Genomic DNA, 15,612 nt, shown 5'->3' with positions numbered 1-15,612 from the left:
CTCCCAAATCTTCCAAAATCTCTTTCCTTCTCTTCACGGCCAAGTTGCGGCAATTTCTTGTTTTAGATTTCTACGCGTTTCTGAGCCTTCCTTTTTATTCTAAACTCTTCATTAGATAGATACAAATCTTTGGGAAGGTTTACAACGCTTTAATCTCTCTAAAATTCCCTAAAACAGGTCACACACGTGACTTTCTATATTTTCTGTTGTGAGAAAAATCCATCGATTGAGGCAGTCTAATCGATTTAAACACCCATATCAGATTCCTAGACCCATAAGGATTCTATCCTATGAAAATCAGAGGTTTAATCGACCTCAAACTCCTCCAAATCACGATTTCCAAAACTGTTCTTCACTGCACTATTTTCCCGCCAAAACCTGGTTTTTGAAATGTTGAAGATGGTTGCCCCTTATCCAGATTAGGGGTGCGATTAGCAACTGCCTGGAAATGGGATGCCCCTTAGTAATTAGGTTACCCCTTATCCAAAGTGAGAATTCGAATAGCAAATGTCCTCCGGGTGCTTTCCGACAACTTTTCGAGCCAATTTTTTCCAAAAATGTTTATTGGCCAAAAATACCTACAAATAAATAAAACACCATAATAAGTACAAAAATGAGCCCTAACAATATATAGAATCGAGACAAATCGGACACAAAAATGTGTCTATCAAATACCCCCAAACCTATTATTTGCTAGTCCTCGAGTAAAAATAAAATAGAAATAAAATCCTAACTCACTGTCGCAGGCATCGTCGATTGCATTTAGCGTATGCAATAATCCTTTAAACCCCTGGGTGTCCCTAGTGGCGGAGTGTTGTCTCCGGAGGGCTTACCAGAGGTATACCCACAAAACCTTTATACTCCAGACCCTAGCTATCTACACAGAACCTTGGAAGGCACTAAAGAATCTCCTTGGTTGGCATACTTATTGACTACAGGAGGAAGTACCCTGATGCGAAATTCCAATTGTTGTAAACGATTTTGCACTCAAGCATACTAAAATTCATATGAAGTGAAAAAGCTCTACTCAGATAGTCGCATTATCGACATCAATATCCGGAGTCAAAACTAATCACATGGATAGATCAAGAAGATGGATATAGAAAAACATAGATGGTTTTGATGTTTACTAGGTGAACGGTGTTTCTCATATCTGTCTGAAGGCCTCCGCCAAAATGAACCTATCCTAATGGACTGAGATACCGGTCTGACTAATATCAACACACTGGCATATACAAGGGTACCAGTGGTCGATAATCCTAACTCTAGGTCAACACAACTGGCATATACAAGGGTTCCAGTGGTCGACTTTATTGAATTTATTCCAGTTGGTCTGATGGTCTGGTCTTTTTTTTTTTTTATCTCAGTCACTCTAGTTCACCTTAGCATTGGTAACAACTTGAATCATGAGCCCCACCTAATCACTTAGAGAAACATAGTTTAAAACAAAACAAAATAAAAACAGAAGTGAAAAGGACTCAACGAGATATGGTGAAACTATCATGTTATTTCTAACACCTGAGCTCTGTGCTTTTATGAATAGACTCTTTAGATGTTGCCATCTAGTCAGATTGGTTCCTCAACTCCTACAACCAAAATGCTTCCATCCACTTAGATTGGTTAGTGCCATCCTTAATAGGGATAAATTTCTAGGCTCTGGAGTTTATTTATTGCAACGAAAAGGTAACAAAAAGTTCTACCCCACCCCCAAACTTAAATCTAACATTGTAATCAATGTTTCTAATCAAAGAACAGTACCAAAAATATAAGTAACATGAGGAAATAGTAAAGAGAGAAGTCGGAAAGATAGTACCTGAGTGAAGTGTAACCAAAAACCTACAAAAATATTATACAACATACAAAATCGCCTCGATGGTCAATCAAGGTAAACAGGGTCCTCCAGAGGGACCTCCTCAACAAACCTGTAGGAAAAGGCTCTAAAAAGGGCTTCAATCGTTGACCGTTAACCTTCGAAGGACTACTACCATCTGTTGTCTCAATCTCAACAGCGCCATGAGGAAAAACAGTACGGACCACAAAAGGACCGGTCCACCGAGAGCACAACTTCCCGGGGAATAGATGCAAACGAGTGTCATACAGAAGAACTTTTTCACCTGGAGAAAATGACTTTCGTAAAATATTCCTATCATGCACAAGTTTCATTTTGTTCTTATACTCCTTAGCACTAACGTATGCATCTCTACGAATCTCGTCCAACTCATTGAGCTGGAGCTTTCTTTGAGCTCCTGCCTTGTCAAGTGAAAAATTTAAGTTCTTAATAGCCCAATAGGCTCGATGCTCTAACTCAACAGGCAGGTGACATGCCTTGCCAAACACTAAACGATAAGGTGACATTCCAATGGGTGTCTTAAACGCAGTATGATAATCCCATACGGCATCAGTAAGCCTCGACGACCAGTCTTTCCTATTTGGATTAACTGTTTTCTCTAGAATACGTTTAATTTCCCTATTGGAAACCTCTACCTGACCACTAGTCTGAGGGTGATATGGGGTTGCTACTTTATGGGTAATACCGTATTGTTTCATTAAAAGAGAAAACGGTCTATTACAAAAGTGTGAACCTCCATCACTAACTATAGCTCGCGGCATACCAAAACGTGTAAGTATATTCTCTTTCAAAAACTGGACTACGACCCTGTGGTCATTCGTTTTACAAGGAACCGCCTCAACCCACTTAGACACATGGTCTATAGCGACAAGTATGTAAAGATAACCAAACGAAATAGGAAATGGACCCATAAAATCAATGCCCCACACATCAAAGACCTCAATCACTAAAATAGGGTTCAAAGGCATCATATTTCTATGGGAAATGGTTCCTAACTTCTGGCAACGCTCACAAGAAACATAATGACTATGGGAATCTTTAAACAATGAAGGCCAGTAAAATCCACACTGCAAAATCTTAGCAGCAGTCTTCTTAGCACTAAAATGACCCCCACATGCATGTTCATGACAAAAGGAGATAATACTAGACTGGTCACTCTCAGATACGAATCTCCTAATAATCTGGTCCGGACAATACTTAAACAGATAAGGATCGTCCCAAAAGAAATGCTTAACCTCGGCTAAAAACCTAGAACGATCTTGCTTACCCCAATGTTGAGGGGTTTGACCAGTAACAAGATAATTCACTATATTTGCATACCAAAGTGATTGGGAAACAGAGAACAATTGTTCATCAGGAAATCTATCCCTAATAGGAAGGGAATCACTAGGGGAACTAACAACTAGCCTAGACAAGTGGTCTGCTACTACATTTTCTGCACCCTTTTTGTCTCTAATGTCTGGGGAAAATTCTTGTAACAATAGGATCCATCTAATCAATCTAGGTTTGGTATCCTTCTTAGATAAAAGGTATTTCAAAGCAGCATGATCTGTATAGATTATGATCTTAGAACCTAATAGGTAGGACCTAAACTTATCCAAGGCAAACACGATGGCTAAAAGTTCCTTCTCGGTAGTTGTGTAGTTCATTTGGGCATCATTCAGAGTTTTGCTAGCATAATAAATCACATGAAGTAATTTGTTTTCTCGTTGTCCTAAAACGACGCCTATAGCATAATCTGAAGAATCACACATAATCTCAAAGGGTAGGTTCCAGTTAGGTGCCTGGACTATCGGGGCAGTAGTGAGTAAAGTTTTAAGCTTCTCAAAAGCCTCTAAACAAGCATCATCAAAGACAAACTTAACATCTTTTGCAAGCAAATTGCAAAGAGGTCTAGAAATCAAGCTAAAATCCTTAATGAATCGACGGTAAAAACCTGCATGCCCTAGGAATGACCTAATATCTTTTACGGTTTTTGGGACCTGTAAAGTCTTAATAAGGTCAACTTTGGCTTTGTCTACCTCTATACCCTTTGAAGAGACGATGTGCCCTAATACAATTCCTGATTTAACCATGAAATGGCATTTTTCCCAATTAAGCACTAAATTTTTTTCCTTACACCTAGTCAACACTAATGTCAAATGATGCAAGCACTCATCGAAAGATGAACCAAACACTGAAAAATCATCCATAAAGACCTCTAAGAACCGTTCTACCATATCAGAAAATATGCTCATCATACAACGCTGAAAAGTTGCAGGGGCATTACATAGCCCGAAAGGCATGCGTCTATACGCAAAGGTACCAAAGGGACAGGTAAAAGTGGTTTTCTCTTGGTCTTCTGGGGCAATAACGATCTGATTATAACCGGAGTAGCCATCTAAGAAGCAATAGTGACTATGTCCAGCTAATCGCTCTAGCATTTGGTCGATAAAAGGAAGGGGAAAGTGATCCTTCCTTGTGACCTTGTTCAATTTCCTATAGTCAATACACACACGCCATCCCGTGGTCACTCGGGTTGGGATTAATTCATTATTATCATTCTGGACTACAGTGATACCTGATTTCTTGGGGACAACCTGAACAGGGCTGACCCACTTACTGTCTGAAATTGGGTAAATAATACCCGCATCTAACAACTTAAGCACCTCTTTTCGAACTACCTCTTTCATGTTAGGGTTCAGTCGACGTTGCATCTCCCTAGAAGGTTTGGAGTCTTCCTCTAAATGAATCTGATGCATACACACAGTAGGACTTATACCCTTAATGTCTGCTATAGTCCACCCTAAAGCTTCCTTATTGTCTTGAAGTACATTTACTAGCCTACTTTCCTGATCACTATCCAAATTGGAAGCTACAATCACAGGTAAAGTCTCAGATGGGCCTAAAAACACATACTTTAGAGTATCGGGTAGTGGTTTAAGGTCCAACTTTGGGGGCTCTTCTAAAGAAGGAATTAGGGTAGTCTCAGAAACTGGTAACGGTTCGAACCTAGCTTTCCATCTATCAGTGTCTAACACAGGGGTAGAATCTAATAGAGCATTCACCTGTTCAATAGTGCTATCGTCGTCAAAATCTAAACCAAAATGGGATAGACAACTTTCTAATGGGTCTTCAGACAAGATGTTTGGTAATGACTCCTGAACTAAGGCTTCTATCATGTTCACCTCCTCAACACATGTGTCATCTAGCTCATGAGGTTGCTTACTGACATTAAAAATGTTCATCTCCATAGTCATATTACCAAAAGATAAACTCATCACACCATTTCGACAGTTAATGATCGCATTAGACGTAGCTAAAAATGGGCGACCTAAAATCACAGGTATCTGGTTCTCTGGGTCAGGGACAGGTTGGGTATCTAGGACCACGAAATCCACTGGATAAATAAACTTGTCGACCTCAATAAGAACATCCTCGATAACACCTCGAGGGATTTTAACAGACCTATCAGCTAACTGCAGTGTCATCTGAGTAGGTTTCATTTCACCAAGTCCTAGCTGTAAGTATACATGGAATGGCAGTAAGTTCACACTGGCTCCTAAGTCAAGTAAAGCTTTTTACCCGGAAGTTACCTATTGTGCAAGCAATGGTAGGAGAACCTGGGTCTTTGTACTTTGGAGTTGTGGTGTTTGAATGATTGAACTTACGTGACTAGCTAAAAAGGCTTTCTTATGGACGCTAAGTTTTCGCTTTCGCGTACACATATCCTTAAGGAACTTGGCATAAGCAGGAATTTGCCTAATTGCATCTAATAAGGGAAGGTTTATGGTAACTTGCTTAAAAACCTCCACTATGTCATTAAAGTTCGATTCCTTCTTTGTTGGTACTAATAGCTGAGGAAATGGGGCTCTAGGCCTAAAATCAGACCTTTCAGGAACCGAATTCACATCATCAGAAACTTTATCAGTCTCTTCAGCTACTGGTCCTGAGAGGTGAGATCCTGAGGGGTGAACTACAGTATGTTCACTATCGGGCATGGTTACCTTATTGTCTACAACTCTACCACTTCTAAGGGTTCTAACAACATTCAATTGATTCGATGGTTTTGCACCTAATTCATGAACTCCTCTAGGGTTGGGTTGTGTTTGACTAGGAAACTTACCTTTTTCTCTCAAAGAATCACTTATCAGACCAACCTGGGTTTTTAACTCGGAAATAGCCTGACTATTTTCTTGTCCTATCCTGTTACTAGCTTGTAGACTCTGTTCTACGGATAACTGGAATTTTGCAGTTTGCTGAGTTAACAAGGCGAGAGATTCCTCTAAACTTAGGATTTTTTATCTGACTGATTCTGAAACTGAGCTAGTCCTGAAGGATTCTTAGTATAGCCAAAACCTGGGGGAGCATTAGAATTACTAAACTGACCTTGACTTTGGCCCTTAGACCACGAAAGGTTCGGATGGTTTCTCCAACCAGGATTATAGGTTTCTGAATATGGGTCAATCTTTTGACGGTTATCAAATCTAGTGTTATTATAAAGAGCATTGGCCTGCTCTTCAATATTCTGGACTTCCCAAAAAGGCTCCACTCTACCACTAGTCTGGCCCACTTCTAAGGCTTCTAACCTTTTTGTTATTTGCTATAGCAGCAATTTTGGCATCTGATTCATAGGCTCCTTCACCCTATTAACGTTTCCTCTACTTAAAAGAATTGTTTTCTGGGGTGCCCTACTATTTTCCCATTGCTGGGTTTTTTCGGCGATTTCATTAAAAAAATCCATCGCCGCATCAACAGTTTGGTTTTCAAATCCACCAGTTCATAGAGACTCAACCATGGTCGTTGTGGAATAATCTAAACCCTCATAAAGGATTTGAACTAGCCTAACCTTTTCTAAACCATGATGAGGACACTGGGATAATAAATCATTGAATCTTTCCAAATACCTATATAAAGATTCTCCATCTTGTTGTGAAAATGTGCATATTTGCGTCCTAATAGACGATGTTTTGTGCCCAGGGAAAAACTTATTGAAAAAGGCAGATGTAAGTTGTTCATATGTCTCAATTGACTCGGAGTCCAAACTATACAACCACGACTTTGCCTTATCTTTCAGGGAAAATGGGAATAACTTACGTTTCAAAGCATCATCATCTAAGCCTCTAATTCTTAGAGTACTACAAATTTCCTCAAAATCCCTAACATGGTAATAAGGGTTTTCATTTTCTTTCCCTAAAAAGATTGGGAGCATCTGTAAGGTCCCAGGTTTCAGTTCATAGGGTGCATCCGTTTCAGCTAACTTAATACACGAAGGACGGGTAGTCCTAGTTGGATTCAACAAAGCTTTCAAAGTTGTCATTTCTGGCGCTATCGGAGCAACAGGGATTCTCTCCTCAGTTAAATAATGTTCAAAAACAGACTCTTCAAAAGTCGGACTTTCTAGATTAAGGTAATCGAGACGCTTCGAACTACTAGGTATGTCTTTAACAAATCTACCTAGTGCGTCTCTTTTACGTTCAGACATACAATAGAATTTTCTAAATTGGAAGGGTAAGTAAACACAAATCAAGGACGACTCAACCAAATCAAACCTATTGATTTCTAGCAAACAAAAAGCATGATGGCTCCACTTAGATTGTTTCTAGACCAGCTTCTAATCCTTCGAACGGGAATTCGTTACAATTTAAGCAAACCCCTCTGGAATCAATCCGAGTTAACGTGAGTTTAATAGAGGCGAGGGAAGCTCGGTGGAGCTTTGATACCCAAGGCCTCACCAGTATTACAAGGCGGCGCAGTCACGCATTCAACTTACAGAAACCGTCAAGAATTTCGAAGTATGCTTAAAAGAGTAACCAATATTTTTCGAATGACTTTCCTGTTAAGCTCGTTACCCTATCGGTCTCGTTCTAGTCAAAATTTTAGGCTCAGGTTCGCGTAGGTTACGTGTTCCTAAAGCGGGCAAGAAGAGAACGGTGATGAAATCCGAACCCTTATCTTGTATGGACAGGCCTTTCCCTTTAATAGAAAAATAAATGTCCTTATTCAGTCCTCAACATATATGCATACGAAGGAGTCCAATAACTCGCTGACAAGGGATTCGCGAGTGTTTAGAATCTTACCTCCCGTTCCAGACGGGGGATGAATCGGTTGTAGTCGACTCGGGCCGCTGACTCCGATGTCTAGTGTACGAACCCAAGGTGCAGAGACAATATCGTAATTTTCCTCCTTCTCTGCAAACAGTTTATATTTAAAGTACCCTTCCGTAGGGTAAGAAAAAAAAATAATGTCCAAAAGTCCAAAAAAATAAAGAAAAATTACAAAAATAATAAACCCTAACACAGTTTTTTTTTAATAAAATAAACAAACCCTAAACTAAAATTGTCTAAAATAAAATTGTCTTCTTTTCTGTTCTTTTTGCTTTAATCTTTAGCTCCAAGTCTTTATGAAATCACCAAACTCCTTGGCTCAATTTTCATTATGATCCAGAACCTGTAGACACAAGATAAATACCCAAAAACATAAAAAAGGAAAACAATAATAATAATAAAAAAATAAATAAAATAAAATAAATCTAAAACCCTAAAAACAAGTCTGCGTCGGCGGCGCCAAAAATTGATGTGATTTGTAGATAGTAGTAAAAGTGGTTCGATTCTCAGACTTGTGAAGGATATTAATTAGAATTAAATTCTAATATTAAAATAGAAAACTCACTAAAAATTATAGCAAACTCAATCAAAGATGATATCAATACTAAAAGAAACACTGAGGCTAAGATTCCACTATTTTCCAAGTTCAAAGTGATTAAACCAATACTTATATTTATGCAATTTTCTTGTTTAATTTGATTCTAAAATATTGCAACAAGTAGATTTTCAAAAGTAATAATTGTAAATACCAAGTATGAAGCATCAAAAGTCTTAAAACTAAGCATACTCCATCAAAATAGATCACAATCACTCATATAAAAATCATATTCAATAATAGTTCAAGGCAAATAATCATATAATTATTCCAAATAGAAAGATAAAATAGAATATACCACTTTTTGTTGGAAAAATAACTTCCTCTATCGCCTCAACAATGGGGTTTAGCTCCTCATATTAATCATGATCTCAAAATATGTGTTTGTTGCTCAAAAGATGATTAAAAGAGTGAAAAGTAATAACACAGACTGTTTGCAACAGTGTATTGGTGTTGCAAAACAGCTGTTACAATGGAACTGTTACAGAAAAACTGTTGCTTTGTCGCTGATTCTAAGACCCTAGAATACGACTGCCCTACACAGCTTAATGTTCTTCAGCTGTTAAACAACGACACTGTTCTGCGACTGTTTACCGTGCGTCAATGTTCTTCGCGTTCTTCTTCTTCAGCAGCAGCAACAGAAACAGAGTTTGGTAAAGCTATGATTTCTTCTTCTCTGGCTCTCCTTACGTTCTCAAACTCTCGACACCTCTTCTATATGACCCAAGACATCTATTTATATCAAAAATACCAATTAAATCTCTCCCAAATCTTCCAAAATCTCTTTCCTTCTCTTCACGGCCAAGTTGCGACAATTTCTTGTTTTAGATTTCTACGCGTTTCTGAGCCTTCCTTTTTATTCTAAACTCTTCCTTAGATAGATACAAATCTTTGGGAAGGTTTACATCGCTTTAATCTCTCTAAAATTCCCTAAAACAGGTCACACACGTGACTTTCCATATTTTCTGTTGTGAGAAAAATCCATCGATTGAGCCCAGTCTAATCGATTTAAACACCCATATCAGATTCCTAAACCCATAAGGAGTCTATCCTATGAAAATCAGAGGTTTGATCGACCTCAAACTCCTCCAAATCACGATTTCCAAAACTGTTCTTCACTGCACTATTTTCCCGCCAAAACCTGGTTTTTGAAATGTTGAAGACGGTTGCCCCTTATCCAGAGTAGGGGTGTGATTAGCAACTGCCTGGAAATGGTATGCCCCTTAGTAATTAGGTTACCCCCTATCCAAAGTGAGAGTTCGAATAGCAAATGTCCTCCGGGTGCTTTCCGACAACTTTTCGAGCCAATTTTTTCCAAAAATGTTTATTGGCCAAAAATACCTACAAATAAATAAAACACCATAATAAGTACAAAAATGAGCCCTAACAATATATAGAATCGAGACAATAACTACCGAAATAATTAAGTTTAGATTCGCACTCAATCAAAATATTGGTAACCTTTCTAATCAATCTTTGATACAAGATGTAGATGAGTCGTTGACAAAGGCTCTTATGTTTAATCTAATAAACTTCTTTGTATGGTTAGATCAATCTATCCAATAACTACCGAAATAGTTAAGTTTAGATTCGCACTCAATCAAAATAAATCTCACATAGATATATTATGAATGACGATCTCAAGTAACCAATCCATTAAATAAATCTGATTCTAGTTGGATCCCAGCCGATCAAGGTTTGTACACACAAATTCACAAGATACGAAAACCAATAAGAAATCTTCTTCGTCTTCAAATCTTCTTTAATCTTCAATACCTGCACAACACCACTTGAATCTCTTCTGATCAATCACGTATAGAACGGAGTCTGTTAACAATGGATTATCACAAGATGTCTTTAGATCTAACAACAGTTTTAAAGATCTTGTCGATACTTTTATCTAGTTTGAGTGAATCTTATATCAGAAGAGAAGATTCTCAAGAATAAATAAACTAGGTGCAATCAAAGTTTCAACAACCGTTAGTCAATCAAATCAATCGAAAACTAATAACACTGCAATTATCTAGTTTTCCACCAACGGTACTTGTAGAGCTTCTTGATCTCACAGAAGTCTCTTTAAACGAGAGGTCGTAAGAGATTTCACCTAATTAGGATACTTTCCTCTCCGAATAGACGGATCTAACAGAGACAACAAGAATGAAGTTTTCTTGGCTCTTATGATAGTTTACTAGAAATGAAAACTTAGGTATTTATAGACCAAGGATGTTTGGACATCAAGGAATTTCCAAAACCGGAAATATTCTCAAGATATGCAATGAACGGCAAGATTCGGTTTTCCTAATTCCAGTAAATGCTTCTCCAATATTTCTGAATTCTCTCAATAGAAAATCTCCTATTAGTATTGCACATTATTAATTTTTATTCTCTAGAGATATGCATTTAATTCCTGGTAATTAAAGCATATCAAACCAAAAATCTTAATGAAAAGATTCTTAATTTATCTCGGCACAGGATCTCCTTGAGTACTAAGGAATATCTTTGAAAAATAAATGATAAGAGTTATTGTACGTGTTCAAAGTATGTTGACATCTCTTCACTGTAAATCCTTATTCACATTTATATGGATTTACATTCTTGGAATCGGTTATACCACACTTCCAAACAAGTTTAGAATTAGTTGACCTGTATTCCAAGATAACTATGTGATTAATCAAATTACATACATGGGTTCAATCGGTTCTACCAATCACTAGGATCGGTTATACCTCAATATGGAAGAGCCTGTGATCGGCCACACAAGTTACTAGGACCGGTTACCATATTCCCATGGTGTTGCTTGTGATCGGCCGCACCAATTATATGAGGACCGCTTACCAATTACAAGGATCGATTATACAACACTCTGTGATCGGTCACACCAATTACTAGGATCAGTTACACCAATTACTAGGATCGGTCACACCAATTACAAATATCGATCATACCATCTCATGGTGATTACTTAGGATCGGTTACACCAATTAATAAAAATCAGTCATACCAAATCATAAGGCAAGCATTGTGATTAGTTATACCAAGATACGTAACCAAGGTTAAGATCGTTTCTACCATCTCACACATATTGGTAATCCAAAGATTTTCAGTGAATAACCGAACCAATAAGCCTAATGATTTCCCTTTTGATTCATGAAGCAAGTTCATGAATGTACTTCCTTTAAACAAATGTAAAATATTGTTTCCTAGGATGAAATCTTCACCATAACCCATTCATATAATCATAACAGTATATACAAGATTATGTCGATGTCATATCTACGAAGTTCAAAAGATAAGCGCTATACTTCGTAGTCTAATTCCCTAATACTATGATCATACAAATATGACCATGTCACATCACTAAAGAATTATACAATATGTACAGTATATACAGCTTCGCATTTATGTTTTCAATATAGCACGACTTGAAATATACGTTAGGAATGAGACAGTTCAAGTCAATATTACTAACCTCAAGTGGTAGGAAGATGTCGTCGTTGTAGTTCGTTACTTCTTCACATTCTTCAGGTCTTCGGAGTAATACTTGTATGTATCAATATTCCTAGACTTTCTAGTCTAACCTAAACGATGACTCTGGTATATAATCAAGTGACTTTAGATGAGTTTTGACACACTAAAATATGACCACCAAACTTGACGTACCTATGCTTGGTGAGCTTATTCGAGATATGATCTAACACCGGGTTTCTTCAAGGCAAACTGGGAAATCATGGGTCCTGATATAATTCATTATATTCAAGAATTATTTAAGAAATGAGAGATGGTGCATGAGTTTAATCACTCGTATATTACTCTTATTCCAAAAATTTCTACTCCACAAACTCCGACAGATTTGTAGATGGTGTTTCTTAGGCCGAGACAAATCACCATCTCTGCACCATCTATAAAAGTATTTCTAAAATCCTATCCAATAAGATAAAACCTGTTCTAAATAAAATTATCTCGCCCAATAAATCAACTTTTCTTCCGGGGAGACAAATCACCGACAACATAATGATCGCCCATGAACTCCTACACTCGATGAAAACTTTCCAAAGCTAAAAAAGGTTTTTAGCTTTAAAGATAGATCTTTCTAAACCTTTTGATAGGGTAGAGTGACTGTTTATCAATAAAGACCTATCTTCTTTAGGCTTTTGTGACGCCTGGGTTAACCTCATTTTACAAGCATTTACACCACATCTTTCTCCGTTCTTCTTAATGAATCTCCAGACCCCAATTGTTTCCACTTCTAGAGGAATTAGACAGAGTGATCCCCTGTATATCCCCTTACCTGTTTTTATCTGCATGGAGATCTTATCAAGACTCCTTGAAAAAGCAACAGAAGATAAAGAAATCTCATGGAGTAAAATAAATAAACATGCCCCAACAATGTCACACCTATTCTTCGTAGATGATTGCTTCATGTTCGCTAAAGCAGACCTGGGAGAAGCAAAAAAATTAATGGATATTTTATCTACTTTCGGAGAAATCACGGGACAAATGGTAAACCTCCAAAAATCTGGAATCTATTTTAGCCCTAAGATTCATCCAAGACATGGAAAATAATAGTGAATATCCTAAAAATTCCCTTGATGACAAAGAAAGATAGATATCTTGGCGCACCTACTTTCTTTGATACAAACGGGAAGGAAAAATTTGAACCCCTTCTCCATAGATATTATGCGACTTTGAAAGGTTGGAAAACAAAACTTCTATCTCAAGCGGGTAGGAAAGTCATAATTCAACCGATCCTCCAAGCTTATCCGACTTACCAAATGCAAGTTCTATCTCTTCCTAAAGAAAATCTAGATCAATTAGATAGAATACAAAAAAGAAAATGATGTTATATAAAAGCGTGGATTAGCATGCGCAAGCAAAAATCGCAAGGGGTCTAGGTATCAAAAATCCTCATAAATTCAACATAACTCTCTTAACGAAGTTGGAAAGTAGGCTAATGACAGAAAAAGATCAATTATGGGTGAAACTACTCGAAGCAAAATATTTCCAAAACTCTAATCCCATGGAACCTACAAGAAACTATGAACTTTCCTGGATTTGGACAAGTATATAAAAAGTCCCAAGTATTATTAAGGATATTTTGTTTGGCAAGTGAAAAATGGAGCTAACACAAATACATCGGAAGAAAATTGGATCCCCAATTCAGATAAACTCCAAAGGCCGAGCGATAAAGAAGTTCTGTTACTGAAAAAAGTCCAAGAACTAATAAATTCTAAAGGAAATTGGGATAATGAGAAATTAAAGGATCTTTTTTCTCCAAAAAAAAAAAAAAAATTCTACCTATTTCACCAAATAAAGGAGAAGCAGATAAAATTAGATGGAAACATTTTCAATCGGGAGCTTTTTCGGCGAAAAACATATACAAGTTCACAATTAACCAAAATCGGGAAAATGAGAATAACGGTGATTTCCCTTGGAAAAAGCTTTAGAAAATGCAAGTAATTCCAAGAAGTAAACTTTTTGTTTGGAAACTATATCAGAAGGTTCTTCTTACAACAAGTAGACTAGCATCTCATAACCCGAAGTTATCGCCAGAGTGTCCGATGTGCAACTTGCAGGCTACGGAAACAGAACATCATCTATTTAGTAGTTTTCCTTTCTCTAGATCCATCTGTTTTGGTTGTTTTTTATACGCAGTAAACTCCCAGATCCCAACGAATTTGATCACCTCTTGGATAGAAAAATGGATTACATATGCAAATTTTTCGCAATTTAGTGAAAAAATTGCAACAATCTTATGGTTCGTTTGGAAATATATATGCGAAGTGGTTTTTGGAAATATCATTCCAAATCCAACAGTTTTAGTCGTTCAAATTAAGAAATTTACAACCTCTTCGAATATCAAGAAATTTATTCGAAGAAATTTACTACCTCTTCGAATAACAACACACTACGTCCAGAAAGTGAAGAGTTACCTTCTTGGTTTAATATAAACATGGATTGGATGATATTCATAGATGCTTTATATAATAAAGAGAATTTATCAATAGGATATGCTTGCATTCTGTACTCAGTAGACCAAGAAGCTTTCATGCACCTTACCGTGGGTTCGGAATGAGCATCTCCAGCACTCCATGCAGAAGCGAAGGCTCTCCTAAAGGAAATAAATTTATTAGAAAAAAATTTATTGTCTAGCATATCTATTGTAACAGACTTTAAAATTCTAGCGGATTCTAGTATCAAGAAAGACAAGGATACTTCTTGGTTAACAGAGAATATTATTGAAGAAACTATTAATACTTTAGGAAATCTTATTCAAGATCAAGTTAGATATATAAGCAGAGATCACAATGCAGTGGCGGACTCGGTTGTAAAAGAAGCGAAGATCGGGAAAATTCAACAAAAGTCTATGCATATACACCAACGAGTTTAAAAAGCATGCATCACTTCTAATATTTTTGGTAAAAGTGAAATTGTAAACTTATTGTATTACATTGACATATTGCTAATTTTTTTATAAAAAGTAAAAAGTATAGCAATGCTTTCCAAACCTGCATGAACATTGGTTATAAACCTAAATCTTTTTGGGCTTCTCTTCTTAAGAAAAAATACATATGTTAGAGCACTGCTAGGTCGAACTCACAAGTTTTTCTATCTAAATCTTGTTGTCAATGTTAGATGCAAAAAACAATATCTTGATTTCTAGTCTACGAAAGTCAAGTCTCGGACTAGGATTAGAGTATGGTAGTTGAGTATCAGACACCACTGAATAACCCTCGAAGATTGAACATTGGATATCAAACGAAGACATTTGGAGAACTTCCTCGACAAAGAGGTGTGTGAAGACTGAACTATCCTATTTACTCACGGCATTATGATTCTATCTTTATGAGACTACGTCATATGATTTTTAGTAGAATTAATATTGCAAAGAAGAAATTTCGAGTCAAGCTTGTATTTTTAAATATCTCGAAATATGATTCAAGCAATGGATGTTCATAAATCCTTAGAAATCTTAGTTAAGAACAATTTATTGTTCAAGAAGTATTATTGTTTCAAGTTGATCATTTCGAAAACGCCCAAGCAACGATATTTCATATATATGGCGATTGAGAATGTTTCAAATC

General features: G+C 36.9%; 1 pseudogene; it reads left to right on the top strand.

Moving 5' to 3' along the window:
- Positions 1–6,684: 6,684 nt before the first annotated feature.
- On the top strand, positions 6,685–6,784 carry LOC113339110 (annotated as a pseudogene).
- Positions 6,785–15,612: the final 8,828 nt, after the last annotated feature.

This window comes from Papaver somniferum, unplaced genomic scaffold (genome assembly GCF_003573695.1).
Source record: "Papaver somniferum cultivar HN1 unplaced genomic scaffold, ASM357369v1 unplaced-scaffold_19, whole genome shotgun sequence".
Lineage (NCBI taxonomy): Eukaryota > Viridiplantae > Streptophyta > Magnoliopsida > Ranunculales > Papaveraceae > Papaver > Papaver somniferum.
The sequence above is the reverse complement of the archived record's forward strand: the minus strand, read 5'-3'. Positions and strand labels throughout refer to the sequence as shown.